Source organism: Copadichromis virginalis, linkage group LG1, assembly GCF_057382275.1.
Source record: "Copadichromis virginalis isolate Kocher_CV1m ecotype Utaka linkage group LG1, C_Virginalis_male_GT1.1, whole genome shotgun sequence".
Taxonomy (NCBI): domain Eukaryota; kingdom Metazoa; phylum Chordata; class Actinopteri; order Cichliformes; family Cichlidae; genus Copadichromis; species Copadichromis virginalis.
In genome coordinates, this window is record NC_140618.1 from 8,507,894 (window position 1) to 8,528,899 (window position 21,006).

General features: G+C 39.8%; 1 protein-coding gene across 2 annotated transcripts in view; it reads left to right on the forward strand.

Moving 5' to 3' along the window:
• Positions 1-3,126: 3,126 nt before the first annotated feature.
• The window catches only part of cskl (c-src tyrosine kinase-like), a 49,079-nt gene continuing 31,199 nt past the window's right edge, over positions 3,127-21,006 (forward strand). For both annotated transcript variants that reach the window (XM_085444410.1, XM_085444329.1), the window contains exon 1: positions 3,127-3,371. The gene's annotated coding sequence lies outside the window, so the exon portion shown is untranslated. The remainder of the gene's footprint in view (positions 3,372-21,006) is intronic.

Below are 21,006 nucleotides of genomic sequence, written 5' to 3' on the forward strand. Positions count from 1 at the left end.
AATCTTTTCAGAAGTGTTCTGTTCTTTGAACTTAGGGTATTTCTAACCCTCATTTCCTAAAGGTTACTGCTGTAAGAATAATTACAGAATATGAATAGTTATGAATGATTTGCTAAGGTACTTTAAAAACTTACATCCACTCAGTGTATACAGTGTGACATTACACCATTAAGCTGAAACAAGTTCAACATCACTTGATGTGCTGGTGTTTTAGACATAGTAATTGCAGATGGTTCTTCACAAAGATTCTTGGTAACTTTATTACCATTGTAAAAGGTAATAATCCAAATGTTTAAAATTTGTTTTAAAAAGGTTAACCATTTTAAACAGTTTCTCAAAGTACAGTGCAGTCTCCACTAGGGATGGACCGATCTGATATTAGGTATCGGTCCGATACTGACCTAAATTACTGGATCGGATATCGGAGAGAAATAAAAAATGTAATCGATCCATTAAATATCAAAAAAGCACCTCACAAAACTTGCAACATGGCATAACTCGGCTCATAACCTTAGCACGTTGGAGCAGTATGCATCACGTGATAGAGCGGCTGTGGCATGCAACCTGTAGGTGGTCTGGTTGAGCATTTCATCTCCGAGAAAGTGATCCCAGAGAGAAGTAAAGCAAGTGTGTAAGTTCATCTCTGAATGTTTGTAAAGCATTCCAGCGTTTACCTTAACAACCGATATATGGAGCGACTACCTCTTCTCTCACCCTCCCTCTCCTGCTGCTACTTCAATGTGAAACTGATTAATGATCAGCTGATCGGCTTTTCTGTTGCGAGTCCGTCTCCCTTGTTTGTTTATCGCCCACTTTGCGCCAGAAAGAGGAAACCAGCGGCTGAACAACAGCAGCAAGTTTAAGCTTGAGAAGCTGTTGTTAGAATTTATTTAATATTACTTTGTACACCAGGATCCCTTTCTATCTGATGGCTGCTAACTGTGCAGGGGCAGATCTAGCAAAGTTTAGCCAGGGGGGCCGATAGGGCATGAACAGGGAAAATGGGGGGGGGGGCGGGCGGGCACAAAGACATACTTTTCTTTCTTATTCTCATTTAAAATATCTAGTTTTTAATAATTAATTATCTGAATCTTACACCCAAAGTTTTAATCTGATGTAAAATCCATTACTGTATATAGTAACTGTTAAGTCTAATATACCCTAGTAAGTACTTTTTCCTTTGGGAAGGTACAATCTGTGCAGTCTGCAGTTCTGTTGAAGAAAGATGTTGAATCTATTTAATTTTTGCTGGGAGTTTGCAACCCTATTAGTTAGGTTGCTTACTCTTTAAAATACCAGAATAGGGAGGATGGAGTAGGTTTAAGTTTATTAGATTGATTAGTATTGCTGAACTATGAAATATTTCGGGTTCAGTGTATTTTTTGTATACAGGTATAACAGAATAGCTTTAGTGTTGTTGTTTTTTAACTTGAGTTTGAACTTATACAAAATGCAGCAGGATATTTAAAAAAAACAGTTTTATTTATTAAAAAACACACTATATCGGATTCATATCGGTATTGGCCGACATCCAAATTTATGATATCGGTAACGGACATAAAAAAGTGGTATCGTGCCATCTCTAGTCTCCACACTAAGTCTTCTCAAAGGCGTTCTGTCTGGTTGAGGTCAGGACTCTGTGCAGGCCAGTCAAGTCTTCCACACCAAACTCACTCATCCATGTTTTTATGAACGTTTCTTTGTGCACAGGAAGGGGCCACCCCCAGACCATAACACCCCCCCGGTCAATCGGAATGCCAGATGGAGAACTATGATTTGTCACTCCAAGGTCACGTCTGCACTGCTCTAAAGGTGCCGCACTTTACACCACTGCATCAGACACTTTGCATTACACATGGTGATGTAAAGCTTGGATGCAGCTGCTCAGAAATGGAAACTCATTCCATGAAGCTCTCCACAGAAAGTTGGCAATCTTTGCCCACCACCTGCATCAGCATCTGCTTACCCTTCTCTTTAATTTTATGTGGCCTACCACTTCATGGCTCCACTTTGTTATAAAACCCCTAACAGATGACTTCCCAGATTTCAGTGTAATTATAAAAAGCAATGTTTTGCTAATTTTAATACCAAAAAGTTATTTTTTGTTACTTATTTACTTTAGTATAGTATAAATGGTAGAAAAGAGTCAGAAAAGCTATAAAACGTAAAACCTATGAAACTTAAAAGTTATACTTAAATATACAGGGTGGGCCACCCACCATTGTTTTTCTTGTGACATTACCAATAAGTTTGATGTGTCACATGGTCCTCTTCCTATTGAAAAAACAAAAGTCCACCCATCTTGAGGAGTTTGCCCCCTCACATATACTAATGTGCCACAAGCAGGACTTTAATATCACCAACCATTTCCATTTTATTACGGTGCATCCATATAAATGGCCCACCCTGTACTTAACTTTAGTTAAAAGCTGTCCAATGAGCTGAATTTGAGTCTTTGGAGGGCCAATTCTAGCCCCTGGGCATTATGTTTGACACCCCTGCGTTAAAGTAGATAGGTATACTGAATAAACATTATTCATGCCTTCGGTCTGAATAACAGTACCTTATGGAATTATAAAAATAAACAAACACATTGGAGCACTGCTATCAAAGGTCACACGTGCTGTAGTCCACTTTATTCTTCGAACATGTTGCACTAAATCACCACGCAGCCCTAACAGTCAGGGGCGCCTCCAGAATAGTTTCATAGGGGTCGCCATATGGGGGCCACTAAAAATAATGCGGTGGCACCACAAAACAGAATTTCCATTTTTATCATGCTGTTGTCACTTGGAAAATATTGCAAAAAAGAGAGAAAGAAAAGAATTTTATGTCTATGAAAACCAAATAAGACTTTGAAATTCTTAATAATCTGTTTTAATTGCAGTCTATTACTAGTAAATGACAGCGTATATCTATCCTGTATCCTGTATTACTGCACCGCGGCTTTATCCCGTTGGAAAGGGCAGCAGGTGGCTATTTAGCGGGTAACCTTCCGCTGTAACAAGTCAGCCATCGGTTGACAATCTCACCTGTTGGCCACACGGCTGTGCTCACAGACCGCTCGCCCGTTGGCCGTGCTATTCCCATTCCCAAGCGCATGCGCTTTGCACTGACGGAGTGGAGACCATTTCCTTCCAGCAGCAGGCCTCACAAAGCTCCATACACACACACACACACGCAAACACATAAGCATACACACATATGCGGTCTCAGCACAGACAACAGCCGTCAAAGCGAAGCAGGGTTTGGAATAGTGTAATCTTAACACCGCAACACCTGGATGCTCCCCAACCGCAGGAATCATTCTAATGGGTGTTCATCGCTGAACTGCAGCAGCATATGGTCGACAGCACAGTGGTATCTTTTGGGTGAGTTGCCCACAGCGCATTGACTGTTTTGTCTTGGGTTTGTTGCTGCTGCCGCTGCAACACAGGGTTTTAGCACAGGGGTGGCTCAGGAGCTACACCACACAGGAGTGTTATTACTGGGCTTTCTGTTACGTTTTAGAGTCAGGTTTTTATCTTACATTCACTAACAGAATGAAAGTGCCGTTTGCTCTAAATAGGTGCTGCTGTGAAGCGCAAACCCGAATGGGAGTGTTAGCTTGAGCTGCTAGTTAACGAGCAACGTAGCGTCACGAGATCCATTATCGGACGCAATTCAGTGTTATGCTAGGCTTGAACTGATTTTACTTACAACTCCTTACTCCCCCACCAATGCAGTCAGTAAGCTTGACAGTACAGCAGAAGACGGATAAATAAAGCATCTGTTAAAATGATCTTTGCCTTGTATGCTTTTGTCACCCAGATTTACGCGCCTGTGCTGAAAATCTCCCGAGTCACTACCTTTTTCTTTCATCTGATTCCATAGTCGGACACCTTGGTCGTGTCTTGGGTACTTGACCATTTCCTTTGACAGTCTTTGTCTGTGGAAACGCTGTGGTGCAATACCGCGTGGAAGCCCAAAAATAAAAACATGGGTCCAGCAAAACAAAAAGTACAGCATTGTTATACAGGCAGATTTTCCAGGGTTTTTTTGTTTTTGTTTTTTTTACTTGTGGTGGATCTAAAGGTAGAGGTTCAGTTAACGTGTCGTTGAAATTACAACCCTGTGCACAAATACTGCGGTCTGACCTTTTAGTGTTGTTCAGCGTGTTGCTGGGAATTAAGGGCGACAAAAGACTGGTTCTGTCCGATAATGGGTCCAGTAATCTTAGCCTCGTCCGCCTTGCACTAGAACACAGGGATCGAGCTGAGGTCCAGCCCCTTTCCTGAGGAAAATCTCATTCGTATCTCTCATGTTTTAATATAAGCTTGCTAACATCCTTACTCACTTCAGCATTTGTCTTGGTTTTAGGGCAGGACCAATAAAATAACGATAACTGTTAAAAAAAAAAACAACCAAAAAAACACTTAGTTATGTGATACTCTTTATCCCACGGGGAAATTGTTTTTCACTTGGCATTGCTCCACCGGAAGGTGCAAGGTCAGGTTTAACTAAAATTACATAGGGATGATTTAGTGTCCTGCTCAAGGATACATTCACAGGTTAAAGGACATGAACTGCACTAACCACAGCTGCAATATTCATATTTCAGTCCTATTGGTAGTTTATAAAATTGGCATTACGACTCGTCTTGTCCCTGCAGCTTTGGCATTGTGTGCAGGTTCCGTGCACAGAACTTAAATATAATTGCCTGTTTGCAATGTTGAAACGTACATACCTTTACAAGCCAAGACTTGAGTACCCAAAAGCATGGTTATAGAGTATTTGTACTTTACATAATATTACTGTGTAGTTTAGGAGAAGACTGTCTAACTCTAATGGTTTGTAGTACACCTAATCAGTTCTGATCTTACTCCAGGGTTGTTTTCAGGGAACAAATCTTATGATTAGTGTATTATCTCTGTGCCAGTTCTTGTTATCTAATACATTAGCATGTTGTAGTAGCTTGAAATCTCAAATATCATCAGTCCAGATCTTGTTGCCTATTTTAATAACTGATTGCCTCAGCAGGTTTGACCAGCGATTGGCTTTTTGCATTATAATCTGGATGAAAGCAAAACAGCTGTTTGATGGGAGAGATAGTTGCCTTGCTCTTTTTGGATTGTAATATAAAATAGACACCTGTTTTTGCCTCTAAATTTTGCACAATGGTTTAAGAGTTTACCCCAAAACTGGAATTAAAGCCAAAAACTAACAATAACTTGAAAGAGTAGATTTTTCTTCCTTTGTTGTCAGAAAGTTATTTTTTTTCCCCACCTGTCTTGACTCGTGCTAGTTATCATGAGCACATAGTGCTGATGAAAGCAGGATGAAGCTTCTGGTTTTCTATTAAATAAATTCTTTTACAAAGCATGAAGTGGGGGTGCACAGGCTTGGCATTCGTTATCCCCAGAGGAATCTGGTGAGCCAGACTGCAGCATGTTAGGAATCCATATGCTGTGTCTGTCAGGGCTAACCTGCTGCCCATAAGCTTGAATGTCCAGCATAGTGCACTGAGGGTCCCTGGAAGTACATTTTCTTGTTTTCATCTGAAAACTCTTTACCTTAAATGTTAGAAAATGCCATATTTTGGAAAAAGCTGAGATTGTGCTTTGAGATGAGAGGTCACACAGCTCTTTATTTGAAAAATCAGACTTATGTAGTATGGTGGCCCACACCTTACAGACGGAAACCTTTGACCACACTTAGTTCTGTCCATTCCTATTGTCTCTTTGTCAATAGCTTCATCCCCGTCACCCTGAATGACTGATGGGTAGATCAGAGTAGTCCTGATTGAGGTGCAGCTTGACAAGCAGTAAAGGTGACAATACAAGCCTACTGGCCTGGATACATGTCAGCTTTCTTCTATTTAGCAATGGGTTACGAGAAGGAAAGGGTGGGGGGGGACTATGTCTGCTCGATCCCTAAATCTGCAAGAAGCTGAGCTGTGTTACTGTCTCATATTAAGCTTTGTGCCTGGCTTATGTGCTCAGCAGGGAAGTAATGGCTTCTCTGTCTTTACACTGACCATCTCATTGCACATTTGAAGCTTGTCCAAGGCCCTGCTGACCTCAACACAATGACATCGTTTAGTTGCCCCCACCCCCCCACAGGACTCTTCTCTTCAGCACATGCTGTCTCTTTAATCATTTAAAGTGAAATTGCTTGTTATCACTTTATAGGGAACGCAAGGTAAGTACCCTTTTATCTTAATGTGACTTTTATCTTGGTGGGTTTTTGTCTGGAGACTATATTTGTTCATTTCCCATGATACCGTGCTATGTAGTAACCCAGCCAACATATTTTATCAAAGTCCAGAAGCTGACAGCTTTGTTGTTGTGTTCTGTAGACAAGAGTAAACAAATAAAACAGTATAAGTATAACTGCTTTCACACTGGATATTATTTGCAGTTGTTCTTTCGCCTCTGTCACCCAAAAGGAGAGAGTGTCCTTCACGCACATTCTACTTGAAATACTCTGATTTATAAGAGGGAGCTGCCTTGGTAGATGTTTAGGGGACAGGATGTAGCTTGGCGAAACTGTCTTGGTATGTGTATCAGTAGATTTTAGCATTTTCATCACTTTTTAGAAGCACTTGGTTAATACTAATAATTCTGATATGAAATGTTTGTACTGTTGTGTCTCTAATACTGACATCCATGAGCAACAGGATTTCACACATAGTGCAAGGCACAGTAGGCTCTCATGTCACTCTGCATGGATGAATTCATCAATTATTTCATGGCTGTGTTCATTTTAGCATCGTGGTGTCGTGTGTTAGTAGCTCAGTGTGATGTATTGTGTCTGCTGCTTTTATTGTGTATACCTCCTGAGTAATGCACTTTTATGTTAGACCTTGCAAGATGCAAAGTGGCAAGACGTGGTACACGTGATTAGAAAGAATGATAGAAACGGAAATTGGCAGCACATCTGCACTGCACCTGCACTCCTTCCCCTTTTTAGGTGCATCACACAGTATCACTGGATATAACTGTGTAGTGAACAACAGATTAATTGTCTCAGCTGGTAGGTGATCATAATTTTCATCATATAGCATAACATTATAATACAACTGTATCATAATGTTGTCTATATCAGTTATTTTAGTAATCACGTAATCTATTGATTATTCCACCGATTAATTGGATACGAAATACTTTTGTCACATTAGTAAAAGGACATACGTCTTTCAAAACGAACTGCTCATTGGTTTCAATTTTAGAAATTAGAATAGAATAGAACTTCCATTTATTGTCATTGTACATGTACAACAAAATTGTGGGTGCACATTGGAGAAGTAGTGCAAAGAAAAGACTTGGTCTGAATAGAGTCGGTGTGTGAGTGGCCTGTTTTAAAGTTTAACTGCATATGTCTGTCAAAAAAACAAAAAAAACAAACAAAACCCAAGCCATATTGGTGGTTTCCAAAAGGAATGTGCATATGTGTGCGTACATTGTTCAAGTGTGCGAGTGAATGAGTTAGTTATTTTATAAGCCTTTAAAGGAGGATGTCGTGGCTGCAATGAAGAGAAGTGAGCATATCAGCATTCTGAAGTTTGCCCTGGACTTTGAAGGAGAGTTTTTGTGCTGCTGAAAACAAGATGTTATGATGGTGTAAATGTTAATTAATAATAACCTAACAACTCTCAGGTCAGAAGATCAAAGTTTTACTGGCCCATGTACATTTTTATTGGCTTGTGAAAAAAAACCCCATTTATTTTTATATTTTTAAATATTAATGCACTTTAATTAATATGATATTTTATATTATTTCACTTTTAATCTGAAAATGTTGCGAAAGCCTTGAAATAAATGTGGTCTAGTACACCACATGCTCCCCTTTAGATTCACCCCCGTTTTCTGCAGGTGTCACTTCCATGTAAAATAGGTCGGCTGCTGTCAGCCTTCACCATGCTATATAATTTAAACATGGGGTATCAGACTAAGTTAACAGTTCATCTGCAGATGTTAATTACAACTTCTGGAGGATTACTGATTTTTCTAAAACAAACTGCAGTGGATGTTTGATGAAGGTCTCCTGCTAATTTTTCTAGTTAAACAAAGCATTAAAGCAAAGAATTTGTGTTGATTTTTTTATAATCGATTTATTTGATGAGTCATTATCCAACTCATTACTGTAGTTTACAGGTTCAGGTTACAGTGCAAAACCTGAAAACATAAAATTTACCATCTTATTAAAGGACTGATCACAACCTTTTAACTTTTCATCACACTGTCTTTGAATGAGCACAAAGCCAGTCTTACAAAATACTGAAACCAGAGCACAAAAACTATAAAATTGATGTGACCAAGCAGATAAACATTGGTCTCCTTATGTGAATCGTCATCTTATTTGCAGATAGACCAGCAACTGACAGAAAGGCTAATATCAGTCGACATTGCTCTGCAACATCGAGATCAGTTTCCTGGGTCCAGTTATATTAATAGCCGACTAAGTAACAATTCATTCAATTTAGTAACTGTAACTGATAAGCAGCACAGGCCTTTTTTTTTTTCATGTGTTTCTACTAATGGCAGGCTGGCAGGTTGCTGTTTTGGCAGTCTTCAACATTTTGTAGCTTCTTCTCCAATGATTTATTTGTAAATCACACATTCAAATATATTCTAGCCCAGGTGTCTTGGACTGAGCTGGAGGGCTGGTCTCACCTGCAGGAGCTGTAGAACTAACTCTTGTGCCACCACACTGAGTTCTGCGAGGATGCAGAGCAAAACAAGGACATGCTGCAGGCCATTAAGTTAGAGCTGGAGCAGTTTGATAACTTGCTGAAGACGTAGCTATTTATATTTTTTTGTATATTGTTTTATATTAATCTCTCTGTATGGATGTTTAGCACAGTTTCACACTCATGATTTGTTCGCCCTTCTTTTTCACACTACTGCATCTTCTCTGACCTCCGTCCCCCATCCCCCGTGCTGTAATAGAGGCAAAACCTCTACATCCACTTCTTCCTACTGATCATGCATCCCAGTAGAATAGTGTAATTGTGGCAGCCGTCTTGCATGCAAACTCAGCTTGGCTTTTCCATCTGGGCAGCGGCTGGACAGCTCCTTGACGACCGGGGGCCTTCTACCGCCACGCCTGCTGGCTAGCTGCACAATGCAGGCAATGAGGAGAGCTGTAGGCCTGACACATGCCTTAGTCTTTCACTACGCCCACGGGCTCCGGAGATTTCCTACTGGGAACTGTTTAACAAAAGGATAATGATATAATCCGACATTTTAGCTTTTTCCTGTTTGCCTGTTCACATGCTGCTACTGAACGTCTGAAGATACTACCAACAACCAAGAAAACGGTTTTATTTCTATTAATTTTGTCATTTTCTGTACTTTCAGTGTGTGATGAGTCACAGCTGTCCATAAATATTTTTTCTGGTTTCATATGTAAGCTTCCTGTTTGTGTGGCTGCTTTATATTTTTAAGAGGTATTGTCATCAGAAAAGAAGCCTGATAACAACCCCATGAGATCTTTTCAACCATTTTTAACATGAAGTAATACCTTAGATATAGCATGCTAAAGAATCCCCTGAGTCCAAAATTAAACTGCCATTTAACCACTGGGATCATCCTTCAATACACCACCTTACCTGTCTACCAAGAGTTACCTCATGGTGAAAAGCAGCAGACACAGTGACTGGTTATTTAAATGAAAGATCAACTTGATGACATCAATTTGTTTTGGATTTTGCAAGAGCTGATTTAAATTAATGAGGAAAAGGATATGTGTTCGCTATGGGAAACAGTTGGACACTTCCTCTTTCAGTGGAATCATGCAGAAGAGCACAAGACCAAATGATTCGCTGCTGGTGTAAAGCCCATTTCATTGAATTGGATACTAATTTGCAACGGCGTCAGTACCAAAAGGATGATCTCTGCCTTCTGTAGTTCAGGCACCACTTCAGACAGGCAGGCACACAGCCCCTGCACTCACTAGTAGACGACATTCACAGCAGTGAACAGCACTTTAGGACAAATTTGGAGAAGGCCGTTAAACCTCCCATTGAAGTATTAAATGGTACACCACACATGGTAACGTTAGCTGTTTAGCTATTATCATCACCCGATAGCGACTTTAGCTGTCTTATGTTATTAAGGTAGTGACTAATGGTAAATGGTAAATGGCCTGTATTTATATAGCGCTTTACTAGTCCCTAAGGACCCCAAAGCGCTTTACATATCCAGTCATCCACCCATTCACACACACATTCACACACTGGTGATGGCAAGCTACATTGTAGCCACAGCCACCCTGGGGCGCACTGACAGAGGCGAGGCTGCCGGACACTGGCGCCACCGGGCCCTCTGACCACCACCAGTAGGCAACGGGTGAAGTGTCTTGCCCAAGGACACAACGACCGAGACTGTCCAAGCCGGGGCTCGAACCGGCAACCTTCCGATTACAAGGCGAACTCCCAACTCTTGAGCCACGATCGCCCCTGTTGGCTAAAGCACAACAGCACTTAAGAACTTAAAATGTGTATATATATTAATATATATACATTTGTTTATATCTGTATAGGTCTTACATGCATGTTAATGTATTTTTTAAACCACTGCAACAGACTTTTTAACATGCGCTACATGACTAAAACATTGTTTAATCATGTTATATCAGTGGCTCCATTTGTTATAGATTAGCAACTCTATCCTTTATATTTTGACTTTCCCGATTGCTTATCCAGTTTAGGTTCCTTTTGCCAAGAAAATGAAGAAATTATATGAAAATATCTGAGTCTTGCCACCTGATTATTGCACAAAGATCATTGAGATTTTGACATATTCAGAACAGCTGTCCCATGTAATATGTCCAGTCAAAGGTTTAGGTCAGTTAAAGGATTTTTGTTGCGATACAGTGTATTTATTTGACAGGATTTTTTCAGTAGAGTTCCTTTTCTGTCTGGTTGTTTTCATCTATAAATCAACTAGTTGAATGGACCACGTTACACGATACAAGGAAAAACTGACAGTTTTGTCTACACGAAGTTTATTAGCCAATTGCTAGGACATCCCATTCTGTCAGAACAGCTTCAGTGCACTTTTTCCAAGTCTCTGGAACGCTATTCTTCCAAAAGATTTTACCTTATTTGATAATGGCGGAGTTTAACACAACCTAAAGGTGTTCAGTTGGGTTGAAATGTAGTGGCTGCAAGGCGCATAGCATGTGATTCACATCATTTTCATATTCATCAAACCACTCATTCACCCTTGGTGTGCACATCCTGGAAAAGACCACTTCCACCAGGATGGAAAGTTTAATCACAGGACAATGTGATGACTCAGAACTACTGTGTATTAATTTGTAAAAAATTCATAAAATGCTTCCCACGGGATGAGGGGGCACCAAATCTCCTCATCATATGATTCGTGGTTTAAGGCTTCTTTAGTTTGTCACCTCTCTGCTGTGTATATACCCTGTGTGTTCGGATGCTTGGTCCTTTGGTTAAATCTCATTTGCCTGTTCAGTCTGACTTTCTACATATAACACCTGCGTCCTGGTTCACTGAAGCGCCTCATATTTGGGCCAGTGGGGGGAAATACGGAGGAAGTAGTGCAGTCACTATGAAGTTGGTGTATTCCTTTGCTTCAGTTATGGCGACATTAAACCCAGTTGGAATTATTTTGACTGTTCTAAAAAGAATACAAGATGATTCACTGATGATAATGGCAATGAATCCTGTCTTAGCAGGGGGGCTTCAGCAGTTCCTCTTTTTATCTGCCCTCTTCAACCCCCCAATGCGTTCGAGTCATCGGATACACTTCAAAGATACAGTAAACGCTTGTGCTTTAATGATGTCACACAAAGTGCTCAGATGTAAAGTGACCTGAATTAGCTCCTCTTTAATACAAGGAAGATTTTACTTGATCTATTTTGTGTGCAGTTTCCCTCAGGCTATCTTTTTAATAAAGCAACATTTTTATTCTTTCTTTTTTTGTCTTAGAAGAGATTACACTAAAAGTGCAGATGGTTATCGTTAACTGTGGCCTACATCTGAGCATGTTTCTGATACAACAGCTAATAATCTCAAGAAAATAATATTCTGAGCAGTAGGTGGCAGCTGAATAGATGTATATGTAAGTGGGTTTATAATTACAGATTAGAGATGGACTGATTAAAGGCCGCCTATTGTGTTTCATAAATTAAAATCCTACCTCACAAAAATAGCTTAATAGTATAGCCCACGTGTTTTAGTCAGCACTTGAAATATTGAAAATAGAGAGAAATAGTATATTTTTGTTGCACTTAATACTCTGAATAATGGTGGCGGGTAAAATAAATAATTATTTGGTCTTTAAGGAAGTTTACGTTACATTCTGTATCTGTTGCTGAGGATCGTTTATTTAGGGTACGTACACAATGGGAATCTTACATGTTCATTAGATTCAGCATTGTGTGGCTTGGATCTTGTTATAAATCAAGTCCACCATCATGGTCATTTTAAGTTTCAGGCTGAAAACAAGGCTTTTCTTTTGCAAGTTTCAATTCCCAGGCTAGTCCTGTTACACATGGTCCAATGGAACCTCAATGTTAAACGTGTATTTTTAGAAATACACTGAAGGCTGATCTAGTAGTATGCATGTTAGCAGGTGTTATTGGTTGCATAGTTTGCACTGTATAACTAGTTTCTACTCGGAACTCGGCTCTTTCCCTTTTTCTTGCATATTCTTACTAAGCTGTATGATTGATTGTCTGACACCCTGGCCCAATAAAACAGTTCCATAATAATCTATTCAAAACACCTCCAGATTATTCTTTTCTCTTATATTATAAATAAGCATTTCAATATGAAAACAATATTTAATAAACCATTTATCTACAAAACAAGTGAACAACCTGGGATGTCTTGAGAAAAATGTATGCTTTTTAAACTGTATGTCTTCAGTTTTCCATATTCTGTCAGTCTACGGGCATCACAAAGACATTTGTTGCATCACCATCTCAATTCAGTGCACTACAACAGAACAACAAAAGAAAGAAGGCTCTAAAACTGACAATTCAGACTCCAGGCTTGGATGAAATGAACAGTTTTTAACAAAATTGGTATTTGCAACAGAATTGTATTCTACGTACCAGTACATGCAAATTAAAAATGAATAAATAAGTCTAAATTTAAAAAAGTGACGCAGGTACAATGCACTAAACAAATAAAAAAGTGACTGACTGAATATGTTAACCAGTTAAGAGCTTATCCAAATGAACCTAATTTTCATAAAATTGCGCATCTCACACTCACACAAAGGCTCATAGTCCACTCTGAGTTGTGTACATACATTTTATCACTCATTTACAGATCATCTGCTGTGACTCCTGATGTCGACAACTTTATGGGGTCAGTGTCTAAGGAAAATAAACCCATCCTTCTCAAGTTTCTGTAAAGGCAGAGTCTCCTGGGAATGTAAGAATTCAGGGTCATTTCATATCCAGACACTTCTCCCAAAGTATTTATTTGGTCTTTTTGAGTTTTAATCTCGTTGTCTCAAGTAATTTAGACTTTTAGATCATTTTCTGTGGTTCTTGTCCAATGTTCTTCCTGTTTTTATGTCTCAGTAGGGCAAGCAGAAGATTTTTTGTTACTGGCACAGGAGGTTCCTTCACGCTCATTGTGAAGTTATGATACTAATAAATACTGTTTCCATTTTTTATACCATAGTTATGCATGGATATATCAGGATTCCTGAGAAATAATTTTAACCAGTGCTTTTTAAACTGGGGTTAATTTCCTCAAACATAGAATACATTTGTTGATTTAGAAATAGAGGAAGACTGTATATGTGTTTGTTGAGTAAGGTAGTAGATTCATTGTCTTAACTGTATGCGGAACAATCTACCTTATGTGTGTAGGCACTCCCCAACGGCCCATTGTGAAAAAGTGGAAAAGTCCTGTATTTGTATTGTGTTATAGCTAAGCATTCAGCGTTGGTGCATTTTAATAGCTTGTATTATGGTGAGTTTTAACTGTGAAAATAATTCTCTTATTAGTACTTTTCGCTCGTGCAGATGTGAACACAGTAATCGCACTTTGGTAGGGACCAGAACAATCGCACTGAGACCCTTTGGAGGAGGAGTCTCGGTATGGTCCCAAATGAGCTCCAGAGTGCTTTCTTTATTGTGCGAACCAATAACCAGGTGTACATTACAAGTTTGAGGTAAGGAATAAAAAGCCCATAGCCACATAAACTTTGAATTCTCAATGCGGGAAGATACAATAAATGTGCAAAGGTCTGTACAGACTAGCAACTATCTGTGAAATGAATGTAAATACTCAATATTTTCCAATAGTCATCCAGTACAGCACCTTCTTCCTGTATTTACTCTGTTACTCCCACCCAGAACAGACTTAAAACTCTCACTTGGGTTGTAGTGACGCGTTCCCTTGGATTTTTCTTTGTGTGAAAATAAACTAAACCATGAGTAAAAGCTACAAGTTTACAAATTCATCAACTGATCCGGACCAGAGTAAGCGAACTCTAGGTGTGAAAATGGCCTAAGACTGGCTCAATTTGTTAATCACGTATGTACTTGTTAATCACAAATGGAGGAAGCCCTAACTTTATGAACTCTGCAGGTCAACTTGCAAATCTCAGCAGAGTAAACCGTGTCTGTTTGTTTTTTGTATAACATATTTTTTGTAATTTTCTAATTCTGTATGTTATTTTACTGACCAAGGTATAAAACTGTATTTAAGGTCATACAGTGCATCAAACTTCACTTTAAGGCTGTGTGCCTGTCCCTGGACTGTGAGAGTGAATGGGGTTATCGGTGCATGAAATCTGTCAAGCTTTCATAAATTTGCAGAAGAAATCCCCAAGTCCTACTCTCTGCAGGGAAGATTTGGAGCTGCTGTCTGTGCAAACATTGGCTCTGCATTAGCAGAAAGTCTCCTAATACCTCATGCCTGCCTCGCTGTCTACCTGGGTTTTCTCACCTACACCATTACTGTCACCTTAACACCCAGTGTCCAGTGGTAAAAACAAGATCTGGATGTGCTGCCTAAATGCATTTTTCCAGTTTACACATTCTCGTAGAACCACATGCACTAAAACGTTCACACAGCTGTATATTCTGAGCGAATGTGCTCACTGCGGGTTTCTCATTCTGTTTTTTGTTTCTGCTAGTCTTGTGTTGTTTTCCAGCCCAACAATAGACTGTTTGGCAGGTTGTGTTGCCTGGTATCTGTGTGGGGAAGCAGAGATGTTTTCTGCTTTGATTTAACAGAGGCACAGTGTGTAGGAGAGTGTCTTTTCAGTTAGGCTCTTTTTGCAGCAGATGCAAAGCAGGTGAGTAAGAGGAGTTTTTGGTGTGTGTGCGCTTGCATTTTAACGTCCTAGGCATGCTTAGTATGATTTTAAAAGGACTTAAAGTAGGACATTGTTTATATGGTGAAATGTGAATATTTTCATTTCTGTCGTGCACACAGCCATTCTTTGGACCGTCCCTCATTTTCAGTGTTGAGCGTTTAACATACAGTCACAGCAGCATTGCACATTTATATCTGTCAGTTCTCCTTTAAGCTAATTGGGCTACATCATTTAACCAAGCCTATGAAAAGAAACCAATGACCTAGTTAATAGTATCTCTTGGGGTGTACTATTATGGCTGAAACAGTAGTAATTCTGAACTGGTTATGCTTGCGAGATATTTTAAGTGTAGTTTATCCCTGTCAAAGCAAAAGGATAGCTACGTGTCGTCATTATTTTGATGTGTTGATTTTAGAAATTCCTGTTATAGTTTTGTTTTAGTAATTCTACAGTTGTTTATTATTAAATCTGACATGCTTTGATAGTTACATGGAAGTAACAGTAATGATTACCCCAAGTAAACAAAAACAAAGAAACATCACTTTCTCTCTGTCACAGCAGTTTTCTAAAGAAAAACCTGCTTCAGAGAGAACACTAATTTCACTCGTTGTCAGTGTGGTGAATATGCCTGTGCACACACACACTGTGTGCGCAAGTCTAAACAGGCAAATGTGTCCGTACCCCATAGTGTGCGCTAATGCAAGTCTGTGGTTGTGAATTAATAATTCAGAGTACTGGCATAGCAGGGTGGAGCCTTTATTATTCATGGTTGGCGATGGAACCAACAGATGACTGCATTAAGGATGAGCAGATAGAGTCCTCTGCCAAGAAACCACACTTCCATGCCTCTAGCCGCTGTCATTTACACCTACCAGTCCTCTACGCTCGTCTGACTCCTCCTCTTTTTTTCTATGTCCTTGTTCTCCTGATCTCTGTCCTCTCCATCTGTGAGCATCTTTTTCTCTCTCATTTAGTATCATCTTCCTCTCTCTTTCTGCATCCTAATTGCGTTACAAAGATCTGTTGGCAGTTAAAGAAACATTATGTAATAGCACACGTATATTAAATTGGAAATATAATGTGGAGATCAAAAGTATAGTAGTGATTCGTCAATTAAATTTGGTAAACTATATAAATATTGTAATTGCTGAGCAGAAAGGATTTATCAATGACTGCCTTTTGTGATTGGTCTGGCCAGTCAAACGCTCGTTGACCACGACAACCTGATGAGTGTATCTCTCATTTTTTCAGAAGAACGCTCTGTTTCTAGCTGTTGTTGTTTTCTCTTGAGCAGTAACATCCATTTGTAGTTACCTTATTTTCAAAGGCGGAAAATATTCCGGTTATTTCCAAATCTGGGATTACTCGTTGTGCAGGCAGTCTGTATAATCACCGTTTTGAACCATAATAGTTTCAAGTGTCATTTGCAATTTGGGTTTTGGCTTCATCTTCTCCCTGTATGCCTCTCTTCTCCCTAATTCCCTCCTTTATTGTCCACTGAATCTTTTTCTGCGTGGTCTCAGTGCCACTGCCCCTGAATGCTGCTTTTATTGAAGAGATTCTGAGCTGCTGTTGCCACTAATGCTGCTGCCATATTGTACCCGAACCCCGCTGTGGCTGCTTCTAATGAGATTCTTTGTGTTTCCATCGCCGTGCTTTGCCTCCTCGTCTCCTCTTCTGCTCTGAATAGAGGAGTTGTCGCGGTTTCGCATCAAAGGAATAGGAGAGGCAATGAAAGCAGCAGAATCAGCAGGCGGTTTCTCTGTGTATCCCCTTCCTCAGTCACTCTCCTAGGATGTTTAAACCAATAACGTATATAAATGTGCACGTTTAAGGTATAGTATATTAAGCCATGACTGCGTGTGCTTATTTGTTTATATACGCATATACACTGCATTGTTTCCCACACTTGAGCTGTTTTCACAGAGTCTGGAAAATCTGGAGAATCTGGGCACATTTAGCACACAGCAGTTTGTTAGGGATGTTTTCACAGGGCTGCTCATTTCCAGAAAAGGTTTTGTCAGTATTGAGATCAGAATTATCTCAATACTGACAATTGCTAGGAGAAGAAACAGCTACTTTTGGGTGCTCCCTTATTTATAATGGGCTGCAACAGCAGGTAGCCGCACATATTTAATCTGGCAGATTTTTACTCTGGATGCTTTCCTTGATGCAATCCCAAAAGGGATTTGTGTCTCCTTTCAAAATCAAACTCGGGATCTTTCACTTTTCTGGCAAATGTGTAAACCACTACAATGTGGAGACACATTTAACATGATCTGCAATAAATACGGGTGTAAATTTTTATGTGGCCTAAAAGTGTGTCGTTGACATGAGGGCACCATGAGTGTATGTTCCGTAGCACGCATTACGATTTAGTAAAAAGGAAGCTAGTTCAGCAATGTTGAACAAGCACAATGCTTTGAAAATATGCAAGAAGACTGTTCCTTCTGTCATATTGTGCAGGCTGCTGAAGAGTTAGAAGGTTACGTTACTTTACTGTTAACCTGCTAAGCAGCTTTTATTTAAAATTTCCAGTGAAAACACTCCCTAGGGTACGTTTGTGTTTACATTAGACTTCTGCTGTGGTACTGTAAATACTGCTGTGTAACATCTGTTGCAGTGTAATGCTGCTTGTGGTAATAGAGCTACACTTTGAATTAGGTAGTCTGTCATAAGTGATGGTAGGAATTTTCCCTTTATTTTGTTTGAAGTAATAAATGTGGTAGCCTGCAAGCCGGAGTAACAATAAAGCATTCAGTTTTTTGTTTTTTTTCTGTGTCGTTACAACTTAACGAAAGAAAGAATATCTAGAAAAGTTCAAAGTTTTGAAGTGCATGTGCAAAATGGCTACAGACTTTAGTTGTGCAGGCAGCCTGGCCATTTTAATGGCTGGGACTAATTTAAGCATTCGATTTTCAAAGAACAAACCCATCAATGATAATTTGATTAATGGACAATCCATTGGTTATTAGTTTGACTTCTGTCACTACTACCCACTGAACACGGGGCTTTATGTCTCCGTTCCCACCTGGCTCGCTGATGTAGCCCACTTGTTAAACTGCTTCTCCAGTGAACTTTTTTTCACATGGACTGCAATTCCCCGTCCGTTTCTGTCTCAGACCTCTCATCTCTACTTGAGGAGCTTCCAAGAACCCAAGTCATCTTTTCCTTCTGTTCACCTCTGCATTTAACATGAACACTTGCATAACATCACCACTGAGCTCTCCTTGGTCTGTCACACCTACCATCTCATTAATGGATGTAATTAAGTCTGTACAGCCAGCCCCACACACACCTACTTGCACTGTACTTTTGAACCTGTATTGCTTTCACTTTGTTGACTCTTGCCATCACAATTGCTCAGAATAAACCTTTACAAAGAGCTCCGTGCCCCATCATTCAAAATAGGACTAGAGTAACTTGAAGGTAAATGCTGGTGATGATAAATACTTACAGAAACTACAGTCAACATTTCAAGCATCTGTTACATTTCTTCTGTCTCTCCTTAGTCAGGTGAGCAAGCCATTTTGGTGCCTTGGCAACTCGTAGAGCATGCATTGCATAGTCTGAGATTAGACCAGACTTTATCTAGCAACTCCCCTGACTTCATTAAATGCAGTCCTAATAGAGTTGATTGTCCCTTTTTAATATATTTGGTGCTACTAACTGAACAATCATCGTTCAGCTAATTGTATGAATATGGATTTTTTTTTTTTTTTTTTTTAGCTAATGTATGTTCTTATGAAAACCAAAAATGCAACGCAATTAATAATGGGGCGATCCTCTAAAAGTAGTCCAAGCAGGCTCACTCCCAGCAAGTAGTCTCTTCTTTGTCTCCAGAATGTAGGAAATGATGAAAATGACTGTAGCCTGCCTCCGCCTGCATGGATATTGAGAGGATATAAATAGCTGGGCTAGTATGAGTGTGTGCTGAGACTGGAACCGCAGCACACAGAGCTCAAACAATAAGCCGTCACCACTACCCTTCCTCCCCTCTGCTTTCTCCAGTCCAGCAGCCTCCCAGAACTCAAAGGGGGAGGTGGAGAGGAGTAGGAGGAAGGGGGTATTCTCTCTCCCTCTTCCTTTCTTTCTTTCACTTCCTGTCTCTCTGCTTTTGTAATTTGTCATCAGCGGCAAGCTCAACCCTGTCACTTGTTACGTCAGTGAAGCAGACTGGACGGCTGCCTCCTGTCTTCCCACCTGTCTGTCAGTCAGTTGGCCTGTCTGACTGTAGAGTGAGAGGGTTCTGTGTCACGCTGCTCTATTTTTTATTGAGCCAGATAAAAATAGGGGTCGACGGATTAGATACACTGGAGGGTTTTTTTGTTTTGTTTTGTCTTTTCTTCCTCAGTTCAGACTTTGACTAGTATTTACTGTAATAATTTCTTTTAGGTTTATGCAGATTTTCTGGTAAAATCACAACTTGCTTATGTTTAAAATTTAATTTGAAATCTTAAAATAATTTAAGCTGCAGCTGCTAAGTTCATTTTATGATTATCCATGTATTGGGCACTATTTTTAAACTGGATAAATGTTTCTGAGACCACAAAATCGCCTCAGCCTACATCACTGCAACCGTCCGTCTGTCTCTGTTGCTGCTAAATCAGAAAGTCAAAATAGGAACAAGAATTTCTGTGGGACAGTTACAGCAGCACCTCGGCTAAAAAAAAGAAAAGGTGGTGGCGATGGCTAGAAATGTTTCATGTGGCAGATGGCAGAGGGAGCCACACAGTCATAATGACTGAGTAAGCCACAGTTTCTCTGAACTTCCTTCCCTCTCTCCTGCCGCTCTGTTCTTCTTGAGATTTCAGGGTTCTCTGCAAACACTTGGAGAGAACATGGCTTTCTCTTCTGACTTCAACCTGGTATAATCCGAGAACTGTCTTTCAAGACCAAAAAAGGAATAAGTGGAGATAAAACCCTACATGTATCGATCCAAATGTATACACCACGGAGCCCTGCTTCAAAAGCTGTCACAGATTTATTACTCTCTGTGAAGATTAAAAAATAAAGGTAGTTTTTGGAGCATGTGTAGTTCCAGGGACTTCTTCATTGTTAGCCAGCTGCACTGAAAGGTTAGCCATAGTGCTGAGGGTGTTTAAGTCAAGTGATTGACAACTTCAGTTGACGCTGCCCACTCTGTCCGATTTTGGTTTTGTTGTTTGTTTGATTTTTTTTTTTTCTCCCCCTCTCGTTTTGACTGGTGTGCAGACTGGATGGTGCAATCAGATGGCAGAACAGGTGTCCAGAAAATGTGACCAGCGCTGTTTTATGCAATATTAAGGTGTGATTACGCCACAACCTCAAATAAGTTTCTTACCAAAGCATAACCAAGATTCTTACCATCCACCAGCATCTCAGCAATAAAAAAATTACTTTAGTCTTCTTCCATTGCATTTAATTTTGATTTAAACAATCTAGATGGTGTGAATTAGGATTAATACATGTAGTGTAAAGGAACAAATCAGGCAGATGTTTTTAAAGCTTATATCATGGAATCAGTTTATTTTCTGTAGCTCTTTTCCTCATTAACTTAAAAGCTTTAATAGCTCTGTAGAGCTTTTAGAAGGAAGACGAAGCAATTCTAAGCTGTGTTTACACTTTGCAACAAGCTACGCAACTGTTAAAACATACACCTGAGGTGTGTGTGTGTGTGTGTGTGTGTGTGTGTGTGTGTGTTTGTGTGTGTGTGTGTGTGTGT